General features: G+C 41.9%; 2 long non-coding RNA genes across 2 annotated transcripts; one reads left to right on the top strand and one right to left on the bottom strand.

The window, feature by feature from the left end:
* Positions 1 to 8,828: 8,828 nt before the first annotated feature.
* Positions 8,829 to 10,410, top strand: LOC139037697 (uncharacterized). Its single transcript, XR_011490533.1, has 3 exons — positions 8,829 to 8,919; positions 9,281 to 9,334; positions 10,195 to 10,410. It is a non-coding gene; the product is annotated as an uncharacterized lncRNA (long non-coding RNA).
* Positions 10,411 to 10,832: 422 nt separating this feature from the next.
* Positions 10,833 to 26,524, bottom strand: LOC139037747 (uncharacterized). Its single transcript, XR_011490633.1, has 3 exons — positions 26,206 to 26,524; positions 14,905 to 15,113; positions 10,833 to 14,411 (listed from the first exon to the last, which is right to left on the bottom strand). It is a non-coding gene; the product is annotated as an uncharacterized lncRNA (long non-coding RNA).
* Between the last annotated feature and the right edge of the window lie 1,151 nt (positions 26,525 to 27,675).

Raw genomic sequence — 27,675 nt, 5'->3', positions numbered from 1 at the left:
TTTTTAGAAATGCAGACTCTCCCAGGCCCCAACCCAGAAGTATTACGTGGGAATCTGTATGTTAGCAAGAGCCCCAGGTCTCCCATATGCAGAAACACTGATAAAACTACAAATACATTCCTTAAAAATATTCCTGAAGAATCTAGAGGATCCAGTGACCTGCAATTTTATCAGCTGTCTCATTACTGGGATGCTTTGAGAAGAATAAAAATAGAGGCTCTTGTATCTCCTTCCTAGAACCTCTCTTTTTAGCTGATTGTTTACTATATTTCTCTCTTTGTAAGACTTCTCAGTCTTTTTCAGTTCTTTATTCCCTCATAAATTACTTTTGTTGCTCATCCTAATCTTAATGTTTTTTCTTTTCCCGAGACACAATTATCTTGACTGTTTTTTGATTACCTGTCCACATAAACCCTCGATGTTATTTCTTTTCCATTGTGGCCAGAAAACATTTGCTCTAAGATTTAAACTGTGTGAAGACTGGTAGAGTTATATGCTGTGGCTCAGCATGTGGTCTACCTAGGTGGTGATTCCACCATTCTAGAAAGCAAATGTGTATTCAGTAGTTGTTTGGTGTAGTGTTCAGTAATTGTTAATTAGGTTAATATGTTGACTGCAAGGAGAGATAAGAAAGCTTTCCTCAGTGATCAGTGCAAAGAAATAGACGAAAACAATAGAGTGGGAAAGACTAGAGATCTCTTCAAGAAAATTAGAGATACCAAGGGAATATTTCAAGCAAACATGGGCTCAATAAAGGACAGAAATGGTAGGGACCTAACAGAAGCAGAAGATATTAAGACGAGGTGGCAAGAATACACAGAAGAACTGTACAAAAAAGATCTTCACAACCCAGTTAGTCGCGATGGTGTGATCACTCACCTAGAGCCAGACATCCTGGAATGTGAAGTCAAGTGGGCCTCAGGAAGCATCACTACAAACAAAGCTAGTGGATGTGATGGAATCCCAGTTGAGCTATTTCAAATCCTAAAAGATGATGCTGTGAAAGTGCTGCACTCAACATGTCAGCAAATTTGGAAAACTCAGCAGTGGCCACAGGACTGGAAAAGCTCAGTTTTCATTAACAATCCCAAAGAAAGGCAATCCCAAAGAATGCTCAAACTACCGCACAATTGTACTCATCTCACACACTAGTAAAATAATGCTCAAAATTCCCCAAGCCAGGCTTCAGCAATATGTGAACCATGAACTTCCAGATGTTCAAGCTGGTTTTAGGCAGAGGAACCAGGGATCAAATTGCTAACATCCGCTGGATCATCGAAAAAGCAAGAGAGTTACAGAAAAACACCTATTTCTGCTTTATTGACTATGCCAAAGCCTTTGACTGTATGGATCATGATAAACTGTGGAAAAGTCTGAAAGAGATGGGAATAACAGACCACCTGACCTGCCTCTTGAGAAATCTGTATGCAAGTCAGGAAGCAACAGTTAGAACTGGACATGGAACAACAGACTGGTTCCAAATAGGAAAAGGAGTACATCAAGGCTGTATATTGTACCCTGCTTATTTAACTTATATGCAGAGTACTTCATGAGAAACACTGGACTGGATGAAGCACAAGCTGGAATCAAGATTGCGTGAGAAATATCAATAATCTCAGATATGCTGATGACACCACCCTTATGGCAGAAAGTGAAGCAGAACTAAAGAGCCTCTTGATGAAAATGAAAGAGAAGAGTGAAAAAGTTGGCTTAAAGCTCCACATTCAGAAAACTAAGATCATGGCATCTGGTCCCATAACTTCATGGCAAACAGATGGGGAAACAGTGGAAACAGTATCTGACTTTATTTTTCTGGGCTCCAAAATCACTGCAAATGGTGATTGCAGCCATGAAATTAAAAGACACTTACTCCTTGGAAGGAAAGTTATGACCAACCTAGATAGCATATTAAAAAGCAGAGACATTACATTGCCAACAAAGGTCCGTCTAGTCAAGGCTATGGTTTTCCCAGTGTTCATGTATGGATGTGAGAGTTGGACTATAAAGAAAGCTGAGCACCAAAGAATTGATGCTTTTGAACTGTGGTGTTGGAGAAGACTCCGAGAGTCCCTCGGACTGCAAGGAGATCCAACTGGTCCATCCTAAAGGAGATCAGTTCTGGGTGTTCATTGGAAGGACTGATGCTGAAGCTGAAACTCCAATACTTCAGCTACCTGATGTGAGTAACTGACTCATTTGAAAAGACCCTGATGCTAGGAAAGATTGAAGGCAGGAGGAGAAGGGGATGACAGAGGATGAGATGATTCGATGGCATCACCGACTCAATGGACATGAGTTTGGGTAGGCCCTGGGAGTTGGTGATGGACAAGGAAGCCTGGCGTTCTGCAGTCCATGGGGTTGCAAAGAGTCGGACATGACTGAGCAACTGAACTGAACTGAACTGGTGGTTGACTGTGTCACTTAGGTAATCTATATCCTTCACAAGTTTGCTTATACTAGTTCTATCAAGTACACTGAAAGAGGAGTGTTAAAATCTGTGACTATATGGATTGATCTATTTCTCCCTTTAAGTCTGTCAGTTTTTGCTTCGTGAATTTTCATTTTCTGGAATTAGGTACACATTAAATATTTTAAATTAAAGATGAGAGTTTCTGTAAAGGTTAAATTCATTCTTTTATGAATAAAGGAATGCTGTAACTGAAAGTATATATTGCATAATGTTTGCAATTGTGTAAGTTATTGGACTTCTGAGGCCAAAGTACCTAAGAAACTCTCATCAAATTTCTCCATTGTTTCAGGGCGGATTTGCAGCTGCCCTGTGAAAATGGTTCTTTTTAAGAAGCCAGTTCCTCCATGCCTTGCTTCCAGGATTCTCATGTTTCTAAGGAGAACTGAAACACCTGGTGTACGTAACTGGTGTGAACCTAGTATGAAGAGCTCTGAATCTTCATAAATTACTGCCTAACTCTGGCTTCTGACACTAGATTTGAAATAGGGCTATTGCCCAAGCATCTCTGCAGAGGTTTTACATGCTAGTCTCAGAGCAACTGAAGATGAAATGAAGTAGGTGACTCTGGTTGATACATACTTTCCAGAGGGTGACAGATGAAAAGAAGAGTTTTAAAAATGTTTATGTTCAAGAATGTTCATCACACAGTTGTTTATAGTAAAGAAAAATCTGAAACAACTGAATGATGAGGGACTATTATATTTTCAGAGAATATGAAATAACATGGGGAAATGCTTCTAATACACCATATATGTTTTAAGAAATTTGGATCTAAAAACTTTATTTAGCATTAAAATTTTGATACAATTCAAAGTAGCATTTTAGAATATTATATACAGCTCTCCATTAACATGTATAATGCTGATCTATCCATCTATCTATCCAGCTATCCACCTATCCATCTATCTATTCCATCTTTTATCCATCTATCCATCTAGCCATATCTTTAGATAGATATTTTTAAATCATGGGATTTAAAAAGCATTTGTTTAGTAAGGAATACTCCAAAATATCCAGCACAAATAATAATCCACTTGTGGATCTGTAGGGGTGGAAATTCCGTAACTATTTGTAGTGGTTTTTTAACTGAAAAGTCTCTGATGGTTGAGATTTTTTTTTTCCTTAAGCTTAATTGAAATCTCTCTGATTTAATTTAAATCCACATTCTCTTGCTCTGTCTGATCTTCAGAGCCATAAAAACATTTTTTTTTCTTATAAAGACACAAATAAAGCTGCATTAGACATATCTTTTATCATATTAAATATAATTATCAAATTTCCTCATTATTTAGAATTTACCATTTGTAAATGTCTTTCTCCCTTGAACCTGCTTTGATCCTATAAATTTACAGGTAGCCTGTATCTTAAGAAGGATTAGAAATCTGCAGTAAAATATTCATATATTTGTTGTGACCCCTATCTCTTTGGGGCTTCCCAAGTGGCACTAGTGATAAAGAACCTGCCTGCCACTGCAGGAGACATAAGAGACGGGGGTTCAATCTCTGGGTCGGGAAGATCCCGATCTTCCCGAGGAAGGAAATGGCGGAGGAAATGGCAACCCACTCCAATATTCTTGCCTGGAGAATGCTATGGACAGAGGAGCATGGCAGGCTACAGTCTATGGGGTCAAAAAGAGTCGGACATAACTGGACCACTTAGTATGCCTATCCCTTCTTACTCCTTCACATTTATTCCTACAGTTGCTGGGACATTGAAGACTTTAAGGGGATCTCAGGAATAGTTGTGGAGAAGGCAATGGCACCCCACTCCAGTATTCTTGCCTGGAAAATCCCATGGATGGAGGAGCCTGGTAGGCTGCAGTCCATGGGGTTGCTAAGAGTCAGACATGACTGAGCGACTTCACTTTCACTTTCATTTTCATGCATTGGAGAAGGAAATGGCAACCCACTCCAGTGTTCTTGCCTGGAGAATCCCAGGGATGGTGGAGCCTGGTGGGCTGCCGTCTATGGGGTCGCACAGAGTCAGACACGACTGAAGCAACTTAGCAGCAGCAGCAGCAGCAGCAGGAATAGTTGCAGTAATGCAATTAGGTTGCTTTTGAATTTCTTGCTTATTCTGGGTAATTTAACTGTCTGAGGCTGTAAGGGTGAATTCCTGGTTGCTGGAAACACGCTAGAAACGCTGTGCAAGATGCTTTCTGTGCGTCACCTTGAACAATTCTACAGCAACACTGCTGAGCAGGGATGCTCATTCCTATATGAAGAAAAGGACATTGATACCCATGCAGATTGGGTGACTGGCCAGCCAAACAGCAAGTCTACATCAGACTGGATACCATCTCAGTTTTCTCTGAGTTCACAATACAGTTTTGTTATTTTAAAGAATAAAAGTGCAACTGATTCTTTCTTAGTTTAATTTGGCGAGCATGTTTAGTATATCATTAAAGCTTTCAATTAGACAGAATTTACTTTTCGCCAACTTGATAAGGAATGAGTTGAAACTCAAAATAGTGATAGCTTCCACTCCATTCTGCCATAAGTCTTTCCTAGTGGTTACATAGAACCTTAAGGTTCATATATAGCTGTCTTCCATGGCAAATGGCAAACCATGAACCAACCAGAAGGATTTGAAATTAGACTTCTTGAACAGTCTCACTGTGGATCGCTCAGGAAGATTTTGGTGAAGTTCAAAGTCAGGGACGTCACAGATGCCACAGCTACAGAATTCTCCAAACTGTTCAGAAGGGGGACACAGAGGTGGAGATGGTGGTGAATGATGGGGTCCACCCCAGGCCACAGCATCTCTTCCTTCCCTATCTTTAATAATGGAGGATGACACTAATGCTGCAGAAACAGTACTTTAAAAATTATTTTGTAAAACTTGTTATTATGAATGAATTATGCATACATAGAAGCACATATGGGGCTCCCCTGGTGACTCTGGTAAAGAATCTTCCTGCAATGTGGGAACCCAGGCTCAATCCCTGGATTGGGAAGACTCCCTGGAGAAGGAAATGGCAACCCACTCCAGTACTCTTGTTTGGAAAATCCCATGGACGGAGGAACCTGGTGGACTACAGTCCACGCGGTCCCAAAAAGTCCCCAACATCACTGAGTGACTAACACTTTCACTTTTTTTTTCACAAAAACATAGTAATAGAATATTTACTGGCATTCCAGCATTCTGTTTAAGAAATAGAGCATCACAAATACAAGTGAAACTCTTTCTGGGTCCACTCAAATCCTAGCCCCATCTCCCTTCTTTTCCCAGGGGTAATGTATGTTTAAGATTTACGCATCATAGCTTTAGTTCATTCACTTTCACTGATTTGTAATGCTCTGCTATATGAATATACTATAATGTATTTACTTTCAAATTGATGGACAATTAGGAGATGGGTTAAGTTTGGTAGAAAAGTATGTGATTCAGTTCAGTTCAGTCGCTCAGTTCTGTCCGACTCTGCGACCCCATGAGTTGCAGCACGCCAGGCCTCCCTGTCCACCACCAACTCCCGGAATTTACTCAAACTCATGTCCATTGAGTTGGTGATGCCATCCAGCCATCTCATCCTCTGTTGTCCCCTTCTCCTGCCCCCAATCCCTCCCAGCATCAGGGTCTTTTCCAATGAGTCAACTCTTCAAATGAGGTGGCCAAAGTATTGGAGTTTCAGCTTCAACATCAGTCTTTCCAATGAACACCCAGGACTGATCTCCTTTAGGATGGACTGGTTGGATTTCCTTGCCATCCAAGGGACTCTCAAGAGTCTTCTCCAACACCACAGTTCAAAAGCATCAATTCTTCGGCACTCAGCTTTCTTTATAGTCCAACTCTCACATCCATACATGACCACTGGAAAAACCATAGCCTTGACTAGATGGACTTTTGTTGGCAAAGTAATGTCTCTGCTTTTAAATATGCTATCCAGGTTGGTCATAACTTTTCTTCCAAGGAGTAAGCGTCTTTTAACTTCATGGCTGCAATCACCATCTGCAGTGATTTTGGAGCCCCCAAAAATAAAGTTTGATTAGATGTGAGTTATTTTCTAGCTTTCTTTTTGTTTTGGGAGATGAGTTCAACAGACACTTGTTACATTATTAAAAATAAGTAGATGATTATAAACTGAACATGTGTCTTGAACCAAGTGAAAGTGAAAATTGTGTTCAGCCGTGTCCGACTCTTTGCGACCCCATGGATTATACAGTCCATGGAATTTTCCAGGCCAGAATACTGGAGTGGGTAGCCTTTCTCTTCTCCAGGGCATCTTCCCAACCCAGGGATCAAATCCAGGCCTCCTGCGTTGCAGGTGGATTCTTTACCAGCTGAGCCACAAGGGAAGCCTGTCATGAACCAAGGATCATGATTAATTCAATTAAAATATACCAGATTATGAATAAGAATGACAGCTATATTTGTTTGTTAAGGCTGCCATACTAAGTACCAGGGATGGGGTAACTTAATAGAAATTTATTTTCTCACAATCATGGGAGCTAGAAGTTCAAGATGAAGGTGTTGGCAAGGCTGGTTTCTTCTGAGGCTTCTCTCCTTGGCTTGTGGAAACGGTCTTTTCCTTCCTGAGTACTCCCATGGTCTTCCCTCTGTGTGTGTGTCTGATTCCTAATCTCTTTTTCTTATACAAATACCAGTCATGCAGGGTCCGGGCCCACACCAATGACCTCATTTTAACTTAGAGGTCTTTAAAGACCCTATCTGCACATACAGCCACATTCTGAAGCACTGGGATTTAGGGCTTCAACATATGAATTTTGCAGGATGTAATCAAGTCCCTAACAACTGTTAGAGACAGTGCTTCAAAGACATTCCAGTAAAGTTCTCCCTGTTCTTTTTGTACAAGTAAGTGCAAGTTTCCCTGGGAAATCCACTTAAGTATGGAAGGGTGAAGTTGTATTAGGGAGTACTATGAAGTGAACAGATAATGAGGATGTATACAGGGTGAAACAGTGAGAGTTGGACCATAAAGAAAGCTGAGTGCCAAAGAATTGATGCTTTTGAACTGTGGTGTTGGAGAAGACTCTTGAGAGTCCCTTGGACTGCAAGGAGATCAAACCAGTCCATCCTAAAAGAAATCAGTCCTGAATATTCATTGGAAGGACTGATGCTGAAGCTGAAACTCCAATACTTTGGCCACCTGATGCAAAGAACTGACCCCTTAGAAAAGCCCCTGATGCTGGGAAAGATTGAAGGCAGGAGGAGAAGGAGAAGACAGAGGTTTAGATGATTGGATGGCATCACCGACTCAATGGACATTAGTTTGAGCAAGCTCTGGGAGATGGTGAAGGACAGGGAAGCCTGGCGTTCTGCAGTCCATGGGGTCACAAAAAGTCAGGCACAACTGAGCAACTGAACCATGCAGGGTGAAAGTCTGGAAAAATAGCAATAAGAGTAGCTAGCATTTTTCAAGTGACAATAACTATATTGTTGTTGTTTTTCAATCACTAAATCGTGTCCGACTCTTTGCAACCCCATGGACTGTATCCCACCAGGCTCCTCTATCCATGGGATTTTCCAGGCAGGACTATCATAGTGGGTTGCTATTTCCTTTTCCAGGGAATCTTCCCAACTCAAGGATCAAATCTGCCTCTTCTGCATTGACAGGTGGATTCTTTACCACTAAGCCACCAGAAACTTTATTTAATTTTTACAGCATCTATTTCAGGTGAATATTATCATTATTCCCATTTTATTGATAAGGCAACTGAGGCTTAAGGAAATGAAGTAATCTTTCTATGGGTCCAGAGAAGCTAGTGATAAAGCTGGGATTTTAACCCAGGTCTGTTTGATTCCAAAGCCTGTGCTTTTGTAGGCTGTAGCTTCATTCGGAGAACACACACACACACACACACACACACACACAACCTCCATGAAGTGCTGTCCTGCAGCACAGCTAGTCACTAGTTCAAAAATCTCTTCATCAAGCTGCACTACACGTGGCTAGAAAATGAATGACAAGCGGGTGAAAACAGCCCAGGAAAAGAAAGGAGGTACAAATTCCCTGGAAAACAACTCCCAGAAAGGCCCATCTGTGTTGACTGATAGAAACAGAAGTGGGTAGAATCCGCGCGGCTGTGGATCTCTTGTCTTGGAGCAGGGCACACACGACAGCCTGTGACGCCAAGAGGTGAAGGAAGTGGCTGCGAACTATGGCCACAGATGCCAGCCGAGGAGACGGCGCTGCTGCGTGGGGGAGTCGTGTCACCCCGCAGCTGGGGGACGAGCGCAGGAAGGAAGTGCAGGACCCGGGGCAGCGTGGCCTCCCTCCCGGGGTTGCCCTGCGCCCCAGTGACCTCAGAGACGCAGGGCACCTGGCTCATGCGCACTGTCAGCACAGGTGCTTCATCATCATTGTTGTTATTCCCGTCACGTGGCCCGTTCCCCGCAGACACACAAGACAGAAACAGTAGCCTCTTTGAAAGAGGAGATAAGAATTAGATTAATAAGCCTGCCATTAACATCCCAGGCGCGCAGCGGAGGTGGGTGGAGGGGCTGGGAGCGCGGGGAGGAGGCGGTGAGGGAAGGGGTCTGCTCTATCCCCAATGAATGCAACCTTCAAATAACACTTGTCCCTGGACAACCTTTGGGAGGGAAATGTGCCATTCTTTTTTTTCGACTTTTTTTTTAAACAAAAATCAGAATATGCCGATCTTCTCACCCTAAAGCAAGCTCCCAAAGGGAAATTCAGATCTCACTTGAAGCATAAGGAAAAGTGATTTTCCATAAATGAAGATGCAGTTCTTAGGGTGAGGATACTAGTTACACAAGGTCAAGTGATTTGAAAAGGTTTTAACTCTGTTGTTTTTTTTTTTTTCCTTTCCTCTCTTTCCATCTCTTCAGCCCAACTGGAATTTCTTCCCTTGGAAAGTTCTAAAGGATCATATAGAATGAGAGGTAGGAATGAAGTCATGTTTGTGCTTCGGAGATAGTCTGTTGGTACAATCTGTAATGCTTTCCCCAGCATAATTTAGAACAATGTGGCTTTGAGTGGAGCTGGAGGCCTGTGTTTCTGTCCAGGGCAGGTATGACCCAGGGAGGAAGGAGGAAGGGCCACCTCCTGCACCGGTGGACCTGCTGGTTTGGAACTCAGAAGGGCGGAAGGGTGGTGGGGACTCCACTTTGCTGTGGTTCGCTTTTAGGCCGATTGCTGTGTGTGTGTGTGTGTGTGTGCACTCTGGGGGCAGGGCAAGGGTGATAAATACTGGGGAGAATTTTGCAACGCATGCCTATCAGCTGAGCGCTGGACAAACATTTTTACCAGCAGCTCCTTCCCCGGGGCTGCTGACAGCTTGTGCAACTTGTGTGAGACATTCCTGAAAGAGAGGCGCATTTGTTCAACTTATATAACTTCTTTTTCTATCATAAGACTCAAGCAGTCCTTCCGGGCCCATGTCCTGTTGAACGGAGTCCAATTGAAACTTCTTTCCTTTCTACACTCAGAAACCTGACGACCTGTTTCAATGCTGCCTGATAGCATAGCTTACTGTTTGCCTGGAGTACTTCTCTGGCCCTCCCATACACCCTAAATTTCGTAATGACATTCCTTCTTCCTCTTGCAATTCTATCTAATTGTTAAAAAAAAAAACAACACAACACCACTTCACCGAATCTCTGGATTAACAATCTCTGCAATGTATTCTTAAATTGAGTTTGTGTATGTGAATATATGCATGTACCTATCTATATGCATACATACATACATATATATATATATATTTTATTAAATAAAAGGCTTCCCTGGTGGCTCATTGCAGACTCCGCCTGCAATGCAGAAGACCTGAGTTCGATCCCTGGGTTGGGAAGATCCCCTGGAGGAAGGCATGGCAACCCACTCCAGTATTCTTGCCTGGAGAGTCCCCATGGACAGAGGAACCTGGAGGGCTACAGTCCATGGGGTCACAAAGAGCCAGACATGACTGAGCAACTAAGCACAGCGCATATATAATAAAATATGTATTTAAAATTTTTAATTTTGTTGGAGTATAATTGCTGTACAATGTTGTGTTAGTTTTTGCTATACAAGGAATAAATCAGCTATATGAATACATGTATACCCTCCCTCTTGGACCTCCCTCCCAACCCCACCCGGCCCCCCAATCACACTCATCTAGGTCAGCACAGAGCACCCAATATTTTTAAAGCATAGGGGAGACTGTATGATTCTGGAATTGCAAGGGAAGAGTTTAGCTTGTGAAGTTTGTGGGGTATCACCACATGTACACAGCTGGGCCCACTGCTGCTCAGGACTATGGGTTTTTTTTACTCAAGCACCTCCTGCCCTTGGTGAAAGAGTTTAAATATTTGGTATAGAGTTTCTTATATTTGGCATAGCTTTTATTTTTTTCCCCTGTCCATTTCTTTTTTTTTTTTTTTTGACAAAAATGCTGACAAGTTATGTTTGATTTGTCTTTATTTAGAGGTTTTCAATACAAATTGGTTTAAGGCATTATGATTCAATCCAAGTTATCTGATAATCGTTATTCAGTGCTTCTCAATACTTCCAATTCTGTGGCCTTGTAAGATTTCCAACTCAGCAAAGCAAGCCTGGCAGGTTGGGGACTGACTTAGCCAGGCTGTCTTTTGTTTGGAGGTGTACCGTTTACTAGGCACCTTCACAGAGGTATTGCCTTGCCCAGCAGCCCATGAGTAAACAGCATGGGTGTTGTTGGATTTATCTGACAGATGAGGCCACAGGGCTCCGGCCCAAGTCACAGTTGGTTAAGTCGCGTAGCAAGTCTCCTTTCCCCCAAAGCACTTATTGCTCAATCGTTGCCGGTTTCCACTTGCGCTGCGGTTGTTCCCAAGTGCCAGTCAGTATGCGGGTGCTTCGTGTGCGTGATTTCAGTCACTGCGCACGACTACTGCAAGAGTGGGCACTGATTGGAACAAAGAGTGTCTGATTTCAAGTCGCCCAGTCTTCTCATTTGGAATCAGGTCACCTGAAGCACGTCTGGTACCCTTTAACTCCAGCACGCTCATGAACATGACCCTGTGTCTCTCCAAACACTTCATCCCTTTCTCCTCTGCATCACCGGCCGGGCCGGGCCTTGCTTTAGGATAATGAAGATGAAGGAAAGTGAACGCGTGGCACAGCACATCAGTGGAGGCGCTTTGGCCGTCACAGAGATGCATACTGAGAGGCTCCGAACACCTATGCATGGGGAGCCAAGCATGCTGGACACCAGTTCAGCCTGGGATAAGATGTGAGGAAGACACGAGTCATCCGTGGACAGGTACAGCAGTTCCCAAAGGAAAGAGGCCAGTGGGAACCCCAAAAAGTCAGGCCCTCAGTGCTGCTCTGTTCTGTCTTTCTAACACCCTGATGCTCTTAACACCCTGCCTGGAGAAACTTGTTCCCTAAATCCACAAAGGGAAGGGCCAACTTGGGGTAATCTTTAAAAAAATTTTTTTTCCCCAATATTGTTGCTGCTGCTGCCTGCTTGGCATTATCTGTGAGTAATCTTGTGGATTTGGCAAACATGGGGACCAACTTGCTTTGGGAAATGCCAGAAGTGGAACATTTGAGTAAAATTTTCAGGAAAATACAATAAAATGTTCCTGAGAGTTAAAATCAATCACTCGAATGTGTGCTTATATTCTTAAGTTTAAAGTTACGTTTCAAGGTGTGGTCCCTTAAAGCATTCATAGAAAAATTACCATTAGTTTTGAAAGTTTCTACTTTAAATGACATTGGGATTTTAGTATTATTCCACAGTAAAGAATATGATGTATTAGAGTTCTTGCTCTCACACGTCTCAGCGTTTCCTATTGTTGTTGTTCAGTTGCTGAGTTGTGTCTGATTCTTTGTGACCCCTTGGACTGCAGCATGCCAGGCTTCCCTGTCCTTCACTATCTCCCAGGGTTTATTCAAACTCACCATTGAGCCAGCAATGCCATCCAACCATCTGATCCTCTGTTACCCTCTTCTCCTTTTGCTTTTCCTATTAGTGGAACAAAAATATACCCACTAAAAGATAAGGATTTAAGTTATTTGTGATGCCCAACTATAAAATATTGGGCTTCCCAGGTGATCCTGTTTCTAAATAATCTGACTGCCAATGCAGGAGATATGGATTCAGTCCCTCGGTTGAGAAGATCTCCTGGAGAAGTCAACTGGTAGCCAATACCAGTATTCTTGCCAGGTAACTCATGGATAGAGGAGCCTGGCAGCTACAGTCCATGGGGTCACAAAGAGTCCAACACGACTGAGCATGCACACACACACACACACACACACACACACAACTAAAGTATCATCATGAATTAAAGCACATTATTATTCAGAAATGTTGAATGTTTAGGAACCATAGGCAGCTTAATATCTCAAATATTAATTGACAGAAAATCAATTATCTTATGTGAAAATAAGTTCTTTCCCCTTTGAGACTGATTTCCTTTTGTGCAAAAGGAAGATCAATCTGGAATCACTGAGATGGAATGTTGTAGGGGAAGGGTAAACTCACACTCCCTAATTGAATGGACAAGTCAGGGTCTGGCCAGGAGAACAGAAGCTGCTCTTTGTGTTCTAGATATACAGAGGTTAATTGAGAATTAGGAACTTAGACAACTTTTAGAAGAGCTAGGGTCGGGGATGATGAAGTGGGATGCACCAGTGCCAAACTTGTAAAGCTACCCTTGAAGGTCAGAGGAGTTGACACTGAAGCCCATTGGAGTGGTTTTCAAAAGCTTGTGTGCAAGCTGCCACACTTCTTGGGAATTTCTGAGACACTCTTTAACTGCCTCAGTCTGCTGGGCCAAGTGGGTGGTTCTCAGAGACTTGCCCATGTGTGCAGAGGCCTCCAGAGAATCAGAGAATTGGCTTCACCTTGTACCCTTGCACGTCTTTTCCAAGTCTTCTCCAAAACTGCAAGGTTCCGGGGCAGTTCCTAGGCTTAGGGGCGGTTAGTGGTGGTGCCAGCTTGGCAGTAGTCAATTCAGCACACAGCCTACTTCTCTAAACTCTCGCAGAAAAAGAAAATTTGAAAAAAAAATCACAGGACAAAAATAGACCCTGGCATGAGTTCATTCCTTCCTTCCTTCATTCATTCAACAAAATATGCTTTGAATAGTGAGGGTATGTGCTGTGTCCTTAGAATCCTATCGTATAGAGGGAGACTAATCCTTGCTTATTCTAGCCAGGAAGACCATTGACATGCAAGTAACCCCCCCACAAAAAATGATAGGTTTAGACGGTGTGAAGGACATAGTTGCTATGGGGGATGGTCTTTTATATTGAATGCTTCTCTGCTGGTACTTTCACACGATGACTTCTATTAGACTTACCTGGATATATTTCTTATGTCCTCTGTGAGGTTTTAAGCCCTTGGAGGACAGGACGGTAGCCTACTTATAATTTTACTCTTTTTAAGTCTTGTATAATCCAGGGCTTCCCTTGTGGCTCAGTTGGTAAAGAATCTGCCTGCAATGCAGGAGACGCATGTTCGATCCCTGGGTCAGGAAGATCCCTGGAGAAGAAAATGGCAAGCCACTCCAGTATTCTTGCCTGGAGAATTCCACGGAAAGAGCAGCTTGGCAGACTACTGTCTATGGGGTTGCAAAAGAGTCGGACATGACTAAGCGACTAACACTTTGTATTACACTAAGTTGGATATATTTCTTACTTTCTCTGGGAAGTTTTAAGCCCTTGGAGGGCAGGAAAGGTAGTCTAATTATAATTTTACTATTTATAAGTCTTATATAGGAGAGTAGGCACTAAATAGATATTAGACAAATGTGGGACATGGTTCAGAATTCCATACAGAGTCAGGAGGTTGCAGGCTAATCAGATGGGTGAAATGTTTTAGTTTTATGTATGATTCACATATTCATGTGGACAAGGAGTCATGATAGGGATTGGTTACATGTCCCTCTGATTCCTCTGTCACATACCTGGGGTGTAAGCCTTGGCACTCTGGTTCTCAAGAGTTCTGAGAAAATTCTGTGAGGGAATGGAGTCCTCCAGTCTAACTGCCTGAAGAGGGCAGAGTCAAAGGTAACAGATACTATCAGAAGGTAAAAGACATTGATTAATATACTAGACTAGTATTCCATTACACTGGCATCCTAAAAGATGGAAGTGAAAATTTAAAGCCCATCACAAGTTCAAGAGAAGAAATATTTTAGCTTGAACTACTCAGATTAAACATCTGTATCCAACTATGACATGTTAGTGGACTAATTGTGTACCTCCCAGGAGAATGACCCATAGAGTGAAACTTACAAACAGCATCAATGTAGGTTTGTTTAAGGTGACTTTTTGGGGATAATGTCAAAAGCCCACATCTTGGGACTTTCTGGGTAGTCCAGTGGTTAAGACTCCTAGCACCCAATTCAGGGGGCACAGGTTCAATCCCTGATTGGGGAACTAAGATCCCACATGTTCCATGGCAGCCACACAGCCCCCGCCCCACATCTTCCTGAAAAGCAGATTATATAATGAATTACCTGTTGAGAACTCTTCTCACCTGTTGTTTGAAAATGTAAATCAGATTTTCAGTCTCTTCTATTTTATCAGAATGGAGCCAATCAGAAGGAGAAATGTGCCAAATCAGGTCTCTTGTCTCTTTGGCTACGTCTTCACAGAAACATATCCCGAAGCATCTCTTCTCCGTAGGGTCTCAAAGTGTTGAACACGACTGAGCGACCAAGCACAGCACAGTAAGAAATAAGCAATCTTGGTACCCAAGATTGATTGGGAAGAGAAACAGAAAGTGAGAAAGTGTTAGTCGCTCAGTCGTGTCTGACTCTTGGCCACCCCATGGACTGCAGTCTGCCAGGCTCCTCTGTCCATGGGATTTTCCAGGCAAGGATACTGGAGTGGGTTGCCATTTCCTTTTCCAGGGGATCTTCCCAACCCAGGGATTGAACCTGGGTCTCCTGCACTGCAGGTAGATTCTTTACCAACTGAGCCACCAGGAAGAGTAAGTTGTAAATTTTGCTGCTGTCTGCACACAGATTATTACATGTGTCTGGTTAGAAGGCAACTAACTGGGGGGAACTTTCTGTGGCTCACCATTTCCTCTTCTGCTTTCTAATTGCCCCCAAACTATTAATCGCACATTTTGCTCCAGCCTGTGTTGCATCCAATGATAAACAGATGAACCCAGCCACAGTATGAATATGGGAAATCTGTTTGGGACAGTATGTTTCCTATTTCTCGCCAGCTGCCTCCTGCTTCCGTCTTCATAAAGTCTGCAAAAAATTTAGGATTTCTCACTGTGATCTCTGAAGCAGTGTCCTCCACTCCCATCCCCCCTTTTCCTCTTCTGCCACTATAAATTATTTCTCCAGTAGTGATTTATGTAGTGTCTCTAAGAAGGAAAGTCTGTGATAGCAACACAAAGAGAAATATGCTCCAGATGAAAAGTCACCCATGCTCCCCCATCCCACCAGGGTGGTGTCCCAGAGCATTAAACCATAGTTTTCTTTGATTCTCTTGACTGTGAAAGAAAAGAGAAAAACTTACTCCCTCTCCCACATCCTTCTCTTCATTTTAGACTGAAGTATATTTAATCATCTCTCAGTGTCATGTTAATATGTGCTGATAATTATTATGGAAAAGATGAGCTTAGACACAAGATCAGTGGTACCAGACTAGGCCCATGTATTACAATCCACATGTCTCTTTCAAGCATGTTGAAAGAGATGTTCAACATGAATCGTTTAACTTATTAATTTGGCTTGACTTAATTTGTCTCTACTAGGTATATCATGAAAGTAATATGGTAAACAAATATTTTGGGGGAATTTCAATATTTGAAAATAGTGAATTGCTATGTTTTTTTTTGCTGTGACAAATAATCAATCAAAATGTTTATTGAGTGCCATATGTTGTTGTGAAATCTACTTCATAGTCTGGCATGGCAATCTAAGGTAACTCACTTGGTTATCTTGTAGATTCTTTTATTCTGTAATGTATAGACCTATCCCCTTCTTCAGGTTTAGCATATTGTAAGCAATTGTAATTGGAGGATGTCATACGGGGCACAGAAATAATCTTACTTTCTAGAGATTAATATGAAAAGCTGAATTTCCAGTCACCATAGTGAATGAACATAGGGTTGGCACAAAGGGAAATAGTTTCAAATAGAAGTGTTCAAATGTAACAAAGTAGAAGAGTTGCTACCTTAAGAAAGTCAGATGGTTGTCTGTCAGATGGCTTCACAAGGTGGGATTTACTGTCATGAATTCATAATGATGTGAACTTGTAGGGTCAGAAAGTTGACTTTATCACTGTGTTGAAAATGTGTTCTTTCCATGGAAGCTGACTCATCTTAGTCAATCTCATAGAGACTGATGTAAAATCACAATGTCAGCTTATTAATTTAGATTAAGAAATAATTGGCAGAGAGACCCAGATTTAAATGTATCCATTTAAAGTTGTTTAACATAATGATTTTTAGTAAATTTATGAAATTGTACAAATATCATGATGGTAGTTTTAGAACATTTCTCCTTAAAATATCCTTCTAGCTCATGTGCAGTGATCCCTGTTTCCATCCTTATTGATCTCTGAACTCTTCATCCACCATTTCAGAGGGGTATAAGTGTGAAGAGGTGTTGTCAATTTCTTTTTGCAATACTGTAAATTTTTGCTTTACACATTTTGTGGTTATTAAGTACATACAAACTGAATATTATTATATTTGGTAGGCAAAAATTTTACTTAACCATTATATAGTATGTATCTCTAAAAATTCCTTTTCTCTTAAAGTCTATTTTGTTTGCTATTAATCTGGCTACAACAACCTTCTTTGGATTAATATTTACTTGGTATACCTTTCTCATTGTGCGTGTGCGCTAAGTCACTTTAGTCATGTCCGACTCTTTGCGACCCCATGGACTGTAGCCTGTCAAGCTCTTCTGTCCATGGTATTGTCCAGGCAAGAATACTGGAATGGGTTGCCATTCCCTTCTGCAATCTTTCTCATCACATTAGTTTAAATTTTCATGTTTTAAATTATAGGTATGTTTGTTGGCGTCAGCATAAATTGAACTTGGTCTTTATCTAATCTGAGAATCTCAGTCTTTTAACAGGTTAAATTATATACATTCAGTGTGACTGTTGGCATATTTGCATTTATTTCTATGTATTATTTTATGCCTTTTATTTACCATGCATTTTCCTTTTCTTTCTTTACTCACTTCCCCTTTCCTTTCCTGCCTTTTTCACTTGACTGAACTTTCCCCCCAGTTCTCTGCCAATTCTGGTTTGAAACTGATTCCTTCTATATGCATACATACATACATGTGCATATATATGCTTTGTGTGTGTGTGTATGTGTATATAAAATCCTTGAAAAGTCTTTTACTATAAAAGTTATCATCATGTACCATTTTAGTTCCATCTTGATTTTTAGATCTACACACATGTTTACCATTTCTTTGCATAAAACTATCTCTTGCATTTTATTTTTTCCTTCTGACTTCAGTCACTTCTTTCTGAAATGCACATTTTAGATGTTTTTCAGTGAGATTGGTATTAGTAAAGATTTTGATTCTTGTGTGTCTGGAAATGTCTATTTCATCCTTACTATTGAATAGAAATTTGGTTGGCAACAGAATCCTGAATTATCTGGTATTTCATCTCAGCATGTTGAAATTATATTCCATTGTCAGTTTATTTCTTTTGCTAAGAAGTCTGATACAAGTCTATTTATCATTCCCCTATCAGGTTTTTAATCTCTGCTTGCTTTTATGATCTCCTTTTACCTAGATTTAATTTATACTTATTTACTCAGCTCAGCACTCACCATGCTTTCTGAATATGAGAATTCATATCATTTGTCTATTCTTGAAAAGCCTTAGCCATTATGCCTCTCCCTCATTCTTTTATATTTCTGGAAATCCTATGATGAGCTTTTGTATTCTCTACTCTGTGTCTCTTAAACTCTCATATTTTAAAATTTCTTTTTCTCTGTTGAATTCTGAGTAGCTTTTCATAGAGTCTTGTTATTTTAATGTTTTAAATTATTTACTTAATCACTTTAAGTATACTTATTTGATAGTAACGTAAATTTTCCATTATTTGAATTTTGCTGTTGGATTCTGTTGTATGTTGTGTTTGCTGACTCCCAAATGGGATTCCATAAATTTTTGTCTTTGCAGATTGTGTGAGATCACTTTTAGTTGGGCTCTCTCTATGTGAATTTTGTGCATCTTATGTTGAGGGTGTATTTCTCCATATGTCCCTTTCAGAGATTCCAGGCATTTAAAGGCTTGGGGGCAACTTTTATGTTAATTTTATGGTTTAGGATTCTGAGACTGAATCAGTAGTATACAAACCCCAATTTCTAGTTATGTGTGATATAGACTAATGGTTATTAATATATGGAATAGATTGTGAACCCTAGTTGAGCTGGTTAGTGGGTTTTCCAGCTGGGTTTTTCCAGCTACTTTAATCATCTTTTTTCTTCCTCCTGTAACCTTAACTCCCACACTGACTTTCTACTGGGAGGCAGAGACCCTTATTCACATTGCCGGCCCAAGAACAATGATGTGTCTGGATGGCCTGTTGCAGTACCCTAATTGGTTGATCACCCTGTAGCTTGTCCTTTCTTTTAGTACTTCCAAACGTGAGGATGCTATTTAATTCCAGAGTAGTAGCCTCCTGGCCATGTTCTGGTGCATGCTGAAACAACTTAATAGTCATACCAACTTCAAAGCAAAGGACAAATTATTGCATCTCATAGCTCCCATCACAAAAAAGTAAGCATAATACTAGGTAGACTTGAATGAATTTGGAAACATCATATTTCATGTCTGGCAATTCTGCTCCTGTCTACATTAGGTGACCCAAAATACTTTCAGCTTTGAGTGGGATTTGCAGTGGGTCCAGGTTGCAGAACAAGGGGCCTTGCCATTTGGACCATATGGTCCAGCAAACCCTATAACATTAGAGGGATCTGTGGTGGGAATTGCTTGTGACTGAACGAACTGCCCAAATGAAGATGCCTGGCTCCCCGGCCTCATGCCTGTGTGCTCCGTCACTTCAGCTGTGTCTGACTCTCTGTGACCCCATGGACTGCAGCCCACCAGGCTCCTCTGTCCATGGGGATTCTCCAGGCAAGAATACTGGAATGGACTGCTGTGCTCTCCTCCAGGGGACCTTCCCGACCTAGGGACTGCATTAGCGGGGGGATTTTTTTTACCACTGAGCCACCAGGGAAACCCCCCTTGCCTCAAGACAATTCTGAAGACCCATCTGAGTTCAGAGCTTCTCCATAGGGTCAGCTGAGGCCTTAGATCACTGAATGGAAGCCTTACTTTGCCCTCTGCCTAATCCTACAGATGTTGATCCTGAGAGTGCTCCCTGATAAACTTTCTATATGATAATCTGCATTTCAGAGTCAGCAACTTGGGGAAACTTGAAACAGGAGTAGATGCTAGCTGCTGCCCAGGAGAACCAGATCTGCCACTGTCCTTGCCAGAAGAACTGATCTCTGTGTGTATGGCCACCGCCTCACACCACTTACTTCTATATCCAGCTCTCAGGCTGGGGTGACTGCTTGGAGGAACTGTAGTTAAAGAGAGTTTTGTAAACTTAGTATTTAGCTCTCTATCCTAGAAGAGAGTTTGAATATGTGAAAGTTGGGTGAGACAATGTACAATATCTGGCACAGTCTCTCCCTATACTATTCAGCACCTATTTATCCTCCCATACTTAAACACCCACATGATAATAGCAAGAGCAATGTGCTCCTGACTGACGAATGCAATGATTCCTCCTACAAATGCACTTGTACCTTCTACCAAGCATTTCATTTTCTGTGCTTGCATCCTCCCATTCCAGGATTTAATCATCCTCATTTAAATAAGAAAGTCAATTTCGACAGGATTTTCTTTCACCAAGCAATCTAAAATTTCACATCAGAAAACTAATATGAATGTAAATTCACTTATGTCATAATGCAAAACCCATAAGATCAGACTCTGTATCTCATTTTTGGTTATGTCAGAAGAAAAAATGTGGCTGTCAAGAGATCAGTTGTCTTCAGGGAAATTACAGTAACCTCTTGGTCTCTGACCATGCCTTCAACAAAGAACTTAAAACCCTGATGTTACCTTTTTCTTTCTTTAAGCATTCTAGTACAATTAGAATTAGTCAAGCCACCACACAGACTATTCTGTTCTGTGTTAGCAGCATCCCGGTGTGTTTGGGGACTGTGTGCAAATGTTTAGGCAGCTTTCACTACTGAGCTCCATCCTCTGATCATAATTAGATCTTCAGTGTCTTCACATCCAACCAAGTCAGACGACCAATCTCAGCTTTCTACTCCCCTCACCCGAGAAGCCATCCTTGTTACTAATTACTTTATCCATCAGAATTCACTGCAATCAGTTTAAGGAGCTACTTCTCTGGTGGCTCAGATGGTCAAGAATCCACCTGCAGTGCAGGAGACCTGGGTCAATCCCTGGGTTGGGAAGATCCCCTGAAGACGGGCATGGCAACCCACTCCAGTATTCTTGCTTAGAGAATTCCATGGACAAGAAGAGCCTGGTAGGCTATAGTTCAGGCGAGGCAAAGAGTCGGACGTGACTGAGTGACTGAGCAAGCACAGAGTTAGTCTAAAGAATCTTCAGGAGGGTCAGAGAAACAGGCGTGGGTGACTGCTACATATTGAGGAATGGAACAGCCTTGAGAAATGCATAACTCATACATAAACATGCTTTGAAGAAAGCACTCCTGGTATTACCTTCTGTCATTTGGAATCTAACTATAGGAACTATACTCCAGAAACTCTACTATAGCTGGCATGGAAGAACTGAATGTTTCTGCTTTCCGGGAGATCTGATCTCTCCCTTCATGTCCACTGCTCACAATGCTCATGTTCACCTTTGAGTTCTGAGTGGTCATGTCTGCCTGGCAGAAGTTAGATCTCATGAGGACCCATGAGCTGCAAGGGAGTCTGGGAAATGTGGAGTTCAGTTTCTGGATTCAAGTACAGGAAGTCAAGCTATAAGGAGGTTATATAAATGCTTAAGTGCTCAAATCACTGTTTCACATTTGTTAAAGGAGCTGTGAGACCTCTGACCCTTTTCTCCAGCTGATTAAACTTCACAGATCGCATAGGCAGGTCAGGCGGGAGACAGGGCGACTGAATTAGCTGTGGGTCATTTCTTCTTAAATATCAGTATTAGGAATTTCAAAGGAGGAGTGGAGCTATCAACAAGGTACTAAAACTATAATATAAAATAGAAAGCAGATATATTAGACATTACAGCAAGGAACGAAGTCAATATTTACAAAACAAAGAACTAAGGGAATTTTTTTTTTCTCAGTCTCCTAAGGTATGGCAATGGTACAGCCAAGAATAACAAAGAACAGGAACTAGGAAAAATGAATTGCAGTTTCTTTTAATTTCATTCATATATGAATCCTCTGTTCTTAGATTTTAAAATGAAAACAGCAGCAGGAACTTAGCTTTGGGCAAAAACTGGAAATAATTCAGGTGGTTATACTTCTTTGGATAAGATTTAATTTTTCAGGTCCAAATAAAAGTATTTCAGAGTAATGTAATGATAATCGTGAATGAATGATAAGGGGGAGGGCATGATGATAACATTTTAAACTGATAATAAGATAGTAATTATTTCAGGGCAGGGGGCAAGTTCCTATCTGCTACATCTACAAATTTAGAATCATAAAATCAGGATATGAAAATTAAAAGGAACCTCAAAACCAGTCTAATTGTTCACTGCAGGGCAGAATTCTTTCTACTGTCCCCTGACACATGATTCGTCTTCTATCATCTATTTGAATATTTCTGGGAACAAAGAACAAATTGCTGCGTTGGTTATCAAATGAGAAATCCATTTGATTTGGTGTAAGTTTTTCTTAGTGAAGTCTTACCATTTATTATCCAGTGATTTTTGTTGTCTAAGTTCTCATAATCTATGTGATCTGCTCTTTTATATATTCAGGTACTTGACAAATTTATTAAACTTCTCAATAGGGGTGAAAAGATTTTAAAAAATCAATTTTAATGTGTCATATATCTTCTACTTATAATCAAAATTAAACATTTTAAGAGGATGAGCTCCTTGGGTTGTTTTCAACCTTCCCACCTAAACCCCCATTTAGTTCTCCAATGGTATTAAGCAATTGGCACTGCTGAAAATTTTCAAATCCACAAAGAAAATAAAAATCCATTCATGTATTTTATTTTAAGGCAGTATATACTGAAGAAAAGGCATTTTAATGCATTGTATACCGAAGAAGAAAAGGCAATGGTTGTTTATAAGATTGATTTATACTGATTTACCTGTTACTGAAAGGATTATGAACTGCACTGATGTCAAAATCCCAGACAAATTCAGTTACATAAATACCATCAATTGTAAGATTTATCTCTTCCTGCCTTGACAATCATTCTGGCTAAGATTCTTTTGGCTTGTAAATGACAGAGAATCATTAAACTGGCTGATTCAAAAGAAAGAATTTATTGGCTTTTAAACATAACTGAAAAGGTGATTTGATTCAGACATGGCTGAATCCAGATACTCAGGATACGATTCATAATCTCTTACTGATTCCATCTCATGCACCTTTTGCTGACTCTTCCTCTTTGATGATGGTGATGATAGTCAAGTGCAGCTCCAAGTCTGTATGCCACCATTTAATCATTCCACCAGAAAGTAAGAATGCCTCATTTCTATAATTCCAGCTAAAGTTCTCTGGCTAACTTTCATCAGCTCAACTCAGTTCACATGCCTGTTTCTGAAACTCTTCACTGTGGCCTGAGAAGCTGAATGGGCTGATTGGCCAGTGCGAGTGAGTGTACTGTTGCAAATGAGAAGGACTGAGGCTAATAGTGAACCGTGTAAAACTTCCAGCTGACCAGGCAGTGCAGCACCAGTTATTTGCTGGGCAAGCCTGGTGTTCTGCCTGGAGGAAGGGGTGTATGACTTTACTTTGCACAAAGATATCCTACGGACTAGCTGTGGCCTTGCAGCCATGTATGTGAATCCCTTGGACAGTGAGTAGGGGAGGGTGATCCTCTGGTTGCAAATCAAGTGCTGTTTCTATGCTAAGAGAAAATGGACACCGGGCAAACAGAGCTACCAGACGTACACTACAGAAAAAATGCCATCACACTACTGCTGTTAGTGTGATTCTGGACGTTTTGTATTCAATTTAAATCTATTCAACTCAGCTCAATCCAATCCAACAATTACTGATCTCTCATTACAAGCCAAAAACTCTGTGTGTGTGTGTGTGTGTGTGTGTGTGTGTGAGTGTGTGTGTATTGGGTAGGTGGGTAAAGAGGCACTACATAAACAACAGCAACAACAACAACAACAAACAAAAGACAGAAGAGATCTGTCCCTTCAGTTCAGTTCAGTCTCTCAGTCATGTCTGACTCTTTGAGACCCCATGGACTGCAGCATGCCAGGTTTCCCTGTCCTTCACTGTCTCCCGGAGTTTGCTGAAACTCATGTGCATTGAGTCGGTGATGCCATCCAACCATCTCATCCTCTGTCGTCCCCTTCTTCTCCCACCTTCAGTCTTGCCCAGCATCAGGGTCTTTGCAAATGAGTCATTTCTTTGCATCAGGTGCCGAAGTATCTGTTCCTTATGGAGTATAATATATTCCAACTTTATACCAACTTTGAAATGTCTTTTTTTTAAAGTCTACTTCGATATAATAATTTGAAAAATTCTCATGTAAAATCAAAGATGGTAGAGTGTAAATATTCCTTTCGTTGCTTTTTAGAAAAATAATTGGCACTGTTAACTGAATTACACATCTATGGTATGTTCAAATATGATTACATTCTGGTGAATTTACAAAACTGAAGGAAAAATAAGTATTGACTTAATTATATTTGTTGTGTTATATCAATCTTTACTTCCTAATGTTACTGAGTGTTTGTACTGCTTGCCACATGCCAGGCCAATAAATCAAGAGATGAGGTGTTGGGGCAAGGAACAGTGACTCTATTTGGAAAGCCAGCAGGCCAAGAAAACAGCCCAAAGAACCATCTTAACCAGTCAGAATCCAGGCCGCTTTTATACTAAAGGGGGAGGGGGTATCCTTGCAAACTTCTTGGTGCAAAGTCCTTGTTCTTGCAGCTGTCCCCATGTGATGCAATGCTTTAAAAACCTCAAACAACACAATCATTATTTTCTGTTCAGCAGCTTTTTACCTCTGTTGTGAAGGGGGAAGTGCTATGAAATGTCAGAGCCTTGAGAGGGGGCTATCCTGTATATTTCAGCTTATAGGTAATAGCTGTTTCAGGAAGGCTCAGAGTCAGCATGACTCAGCACAGAGCTCAATGTTGGGGGTAAGAAAGCAGATCCGACATGGAGTCAGGTTTGTTCTCTGTTACACTTAACAGTCTGAAATAGCAGCTAAATAGGCAGCTGGTAGAAGGTTATCTTATGTTTTCAAGTGATCTTTTAAGTACGGTTTAGCTTTATTTTAAGATTATTGCTAGTAACTCAGAGTTTGCTTTAAAAATTGAAATAAGCCTTTTATTTCTGTGAAGAAAAAAACTTACCTGTGTTCCCTCCAACGCCCCCAACACTGTTTTAACACTGCATATATTAACTTTCAACTCTGGGGAAAGCAAAACAACACCCAAAAAACGCCCAAGCTTAATATTATCTAGTCAAAGTTAAACAATGGACTAGGGGCATGAGGAGAAAGACAAGCAGTAACCAAATGCCAAATGGGATCTGTTTTTATTTCAGCATTTAGGGAGTATCGGTGAGACCTACCTCCTTCTAAGCCAAAAACTACCTAGCACCCGAAAAAATTTGTCCGGTTCCTCCCAGATTAAAGTGAACAGGATTTAAGTGAGTACATACTTAAGGTTAAGTGAGTAAATACTTGCGGCGGGGAGGAGGTAACCACCACGGTGGAACTTGGGGACTTCTTGTTTGTTTTTTGCTTTCAACGCAGCAGCCCAGGGCGTTTCTGTTCCTTGGCCAGCAACAGGGAGATCCTGCGTTTAAGGCCACGGCCCACCTGGTTGGGTCTGGGAGCGAGGGAGATGAGGATGCGGGAGGGCGCGATGACGGTGTGCAGGAATGAAGGCGATGACAAAAGCTCGCGAGGTCTGAGCGCCCCGGCGGGTCCCACTGCGCGCCCGCAGAGGGCCCCGGGCGGCCGGGCCAGCGCGCGGCGGGGCGGGCGGCCGGGCGCGTCAATGGGCCCATTCAGGCCGGCGCGGCGCGGGGGTTGAGAAGTTAAGGGGCGGGAGGTGGCGCGCCGGGGCCGCGGCCGCGCCATTTGCATTTCAATGAAGCCCGCCTGTTGACTCAGTGCCCGGCGCTTCCGCAGCTCCCACCAGAATCTGCCTTTGTTGGTTTTAGCTCCGGTCAAGTCCACTTCTTGCAACGGGGGAGCCGCGCGCATTGAGTTTGTGTAGTCAGGCAGAACACTCGACAGGAAGGAAGGAGGAAGGGGTGCTCCGCGCGGCCATTGTCTGGGCAACCGGGCTTAAGCAGCCGAGTGACTATTTAATCTATAAGGTGCACTTGAATCCCTTGCAAATCCTCTCAGTGTGGAGCAGGGAGCACCCAGACAGGGACAGATGGTGCAGAACCCTTTTGTTTAAAAATATGGAAATGCGTTTTCTTTCATTTGCTTAAGGTGGTCCCTCTCTTTTAACTGGTACTATTCCCCCTGTTGCATCGTCCGGGAGAGACCCGAAGATACTCTTAGGTCTGGTCAGCCTGGCCTGAGCGGTTTTTTATATCTAATAGTTGGAGGTGAGTTTTCTGTGTTTGGCAGAATTACAGTAAGGATCCCTCTTACCTTTTTGGTGTCTTCTGAGCTTAGGCAGAGTGCATCCGAGGACATTTGTTTAAAAGTCTTGCAAGATCACTTTGCAGAGGCTCCCTTCTTTTTTCACAGTAAGCATCAGATTCGTAGACCTCAGGGTGCTTCACATGCACCGGGGAGTGGAGGGAGAATGCCCTGCTCTCAGTGCCACCTGCTGCTTTGCACTGACTTCTTGGGCCAGGAAGCGTAGTGAAGGGTGACCCACTTGGGTTTCCAGAGCCGGAAGGATGCTGTGGCTCGGGGCCTCACACGTGGTTCAGCTTCCACAGCTGTCATTTAGAGGATGTTCAACATCAACCTGTGGAAAAGTGCACATGTTTGCAGTATCTTAGAAAAGTGGAAGGCGCTGCCTACAGAGCCCTTGAACTTGCTGACATGTCACCAGATGGATTTTCTGATCATCCTGACAACAGAGAGGACTACATTTTTATCCGGTCTTGCAGCGCACTTGGAAACATTAGAACCAACCCACCTTAGTCTAAAATGAGGTCAACCAACTGTCCACGTGGGCTTACTCTGGTGGCTTAGCGTAAAGAACACACCTGCCAATGCAGGAGATCTGGGTTCGATCCCTGGTCCAGGAAGATTCCCTAGAGAAGGAAATGGCAACCCATTCCAGAATTCTTGCTGGGAGAGCCCATGATCAGAAGAGCCTGGCGGGCCACAGTCTGTGCTGTGCTCAGTTGATCAGTTGTTTCTGACACTTTTCGACCCCGTGGACTGTAGCTGCCAGGCTCCTCTGTCTATGGAATTCTCCAGGCAAGAATACTGGAGTGGGTTGCTATGCCCTTCTTCAGGGGATCTTCCTGACACAGAGCTCGAACCTGGGTCTCCTGCATTGCAGGTGGATTCTTTACCATCTTTACCATCTGAGCTACCAGCAAAGCCCAGGATACAGTCTGTGGGGTGGCAACAGAGTCGGAGGTGACTTAGTGACTAAGCAACAACAGCAGAAAGTGTCCACATATATGACCTCTTTCTGGTTCCAGCTTTGGTTTAAAAGGTAGCAGTTGGGGTCCTGCTGGACTTTTCTATCTATGGTAATACAAATCAATTAAAGGAAGTTTTGAATGGATAGCTGGCAAAAAAATCAGATAATTTTCCATTTCAGCACAGATTACACAGGAAGCAGATTATTGGCTTGCGGTTTTGAAGGTAGGATGAAACCGACACATTAGAAAATAGATTATTGAAGTATTTTAATCTTGAGGTGCTTATAAATCTTGAGCATCTTAATACATTTATATAAAGAGAAAGATGTCTGTTTGGTCTGTAATTCTGATGCAAACATTTGACTATGTGAAATGCTCAGAAGTCAGCTGTCTTTTACCTGCCATATGACTGCACAATCTTTGCCCTCCAGTTTTTCTGACACTCTCTAAGAGTACAGACAACATATATACAACACCTGGACCTGTGAATAATTAAATTACTATCTAGGTC

This window comes from Odocoileus virginianus, chromosome 12, assembly GCF_023699985.2.
Source record: "Odocoileus virginianus isolate 20LAN1187 ecotype Illinois chromosome 12, Ovbor_1.2, whole genome shotgun sequence".
NCBI classification, from domain to species: domain Eukaryota; kingdom Metazoa; phylum Chordata; class Mammalia; order Artiodactyla; family Cervidae; genus Odocoileus; species Odocoileus virginianus.
This window is presented reverse-complemented; position numbering and strand designations above follow the sequence as displayed.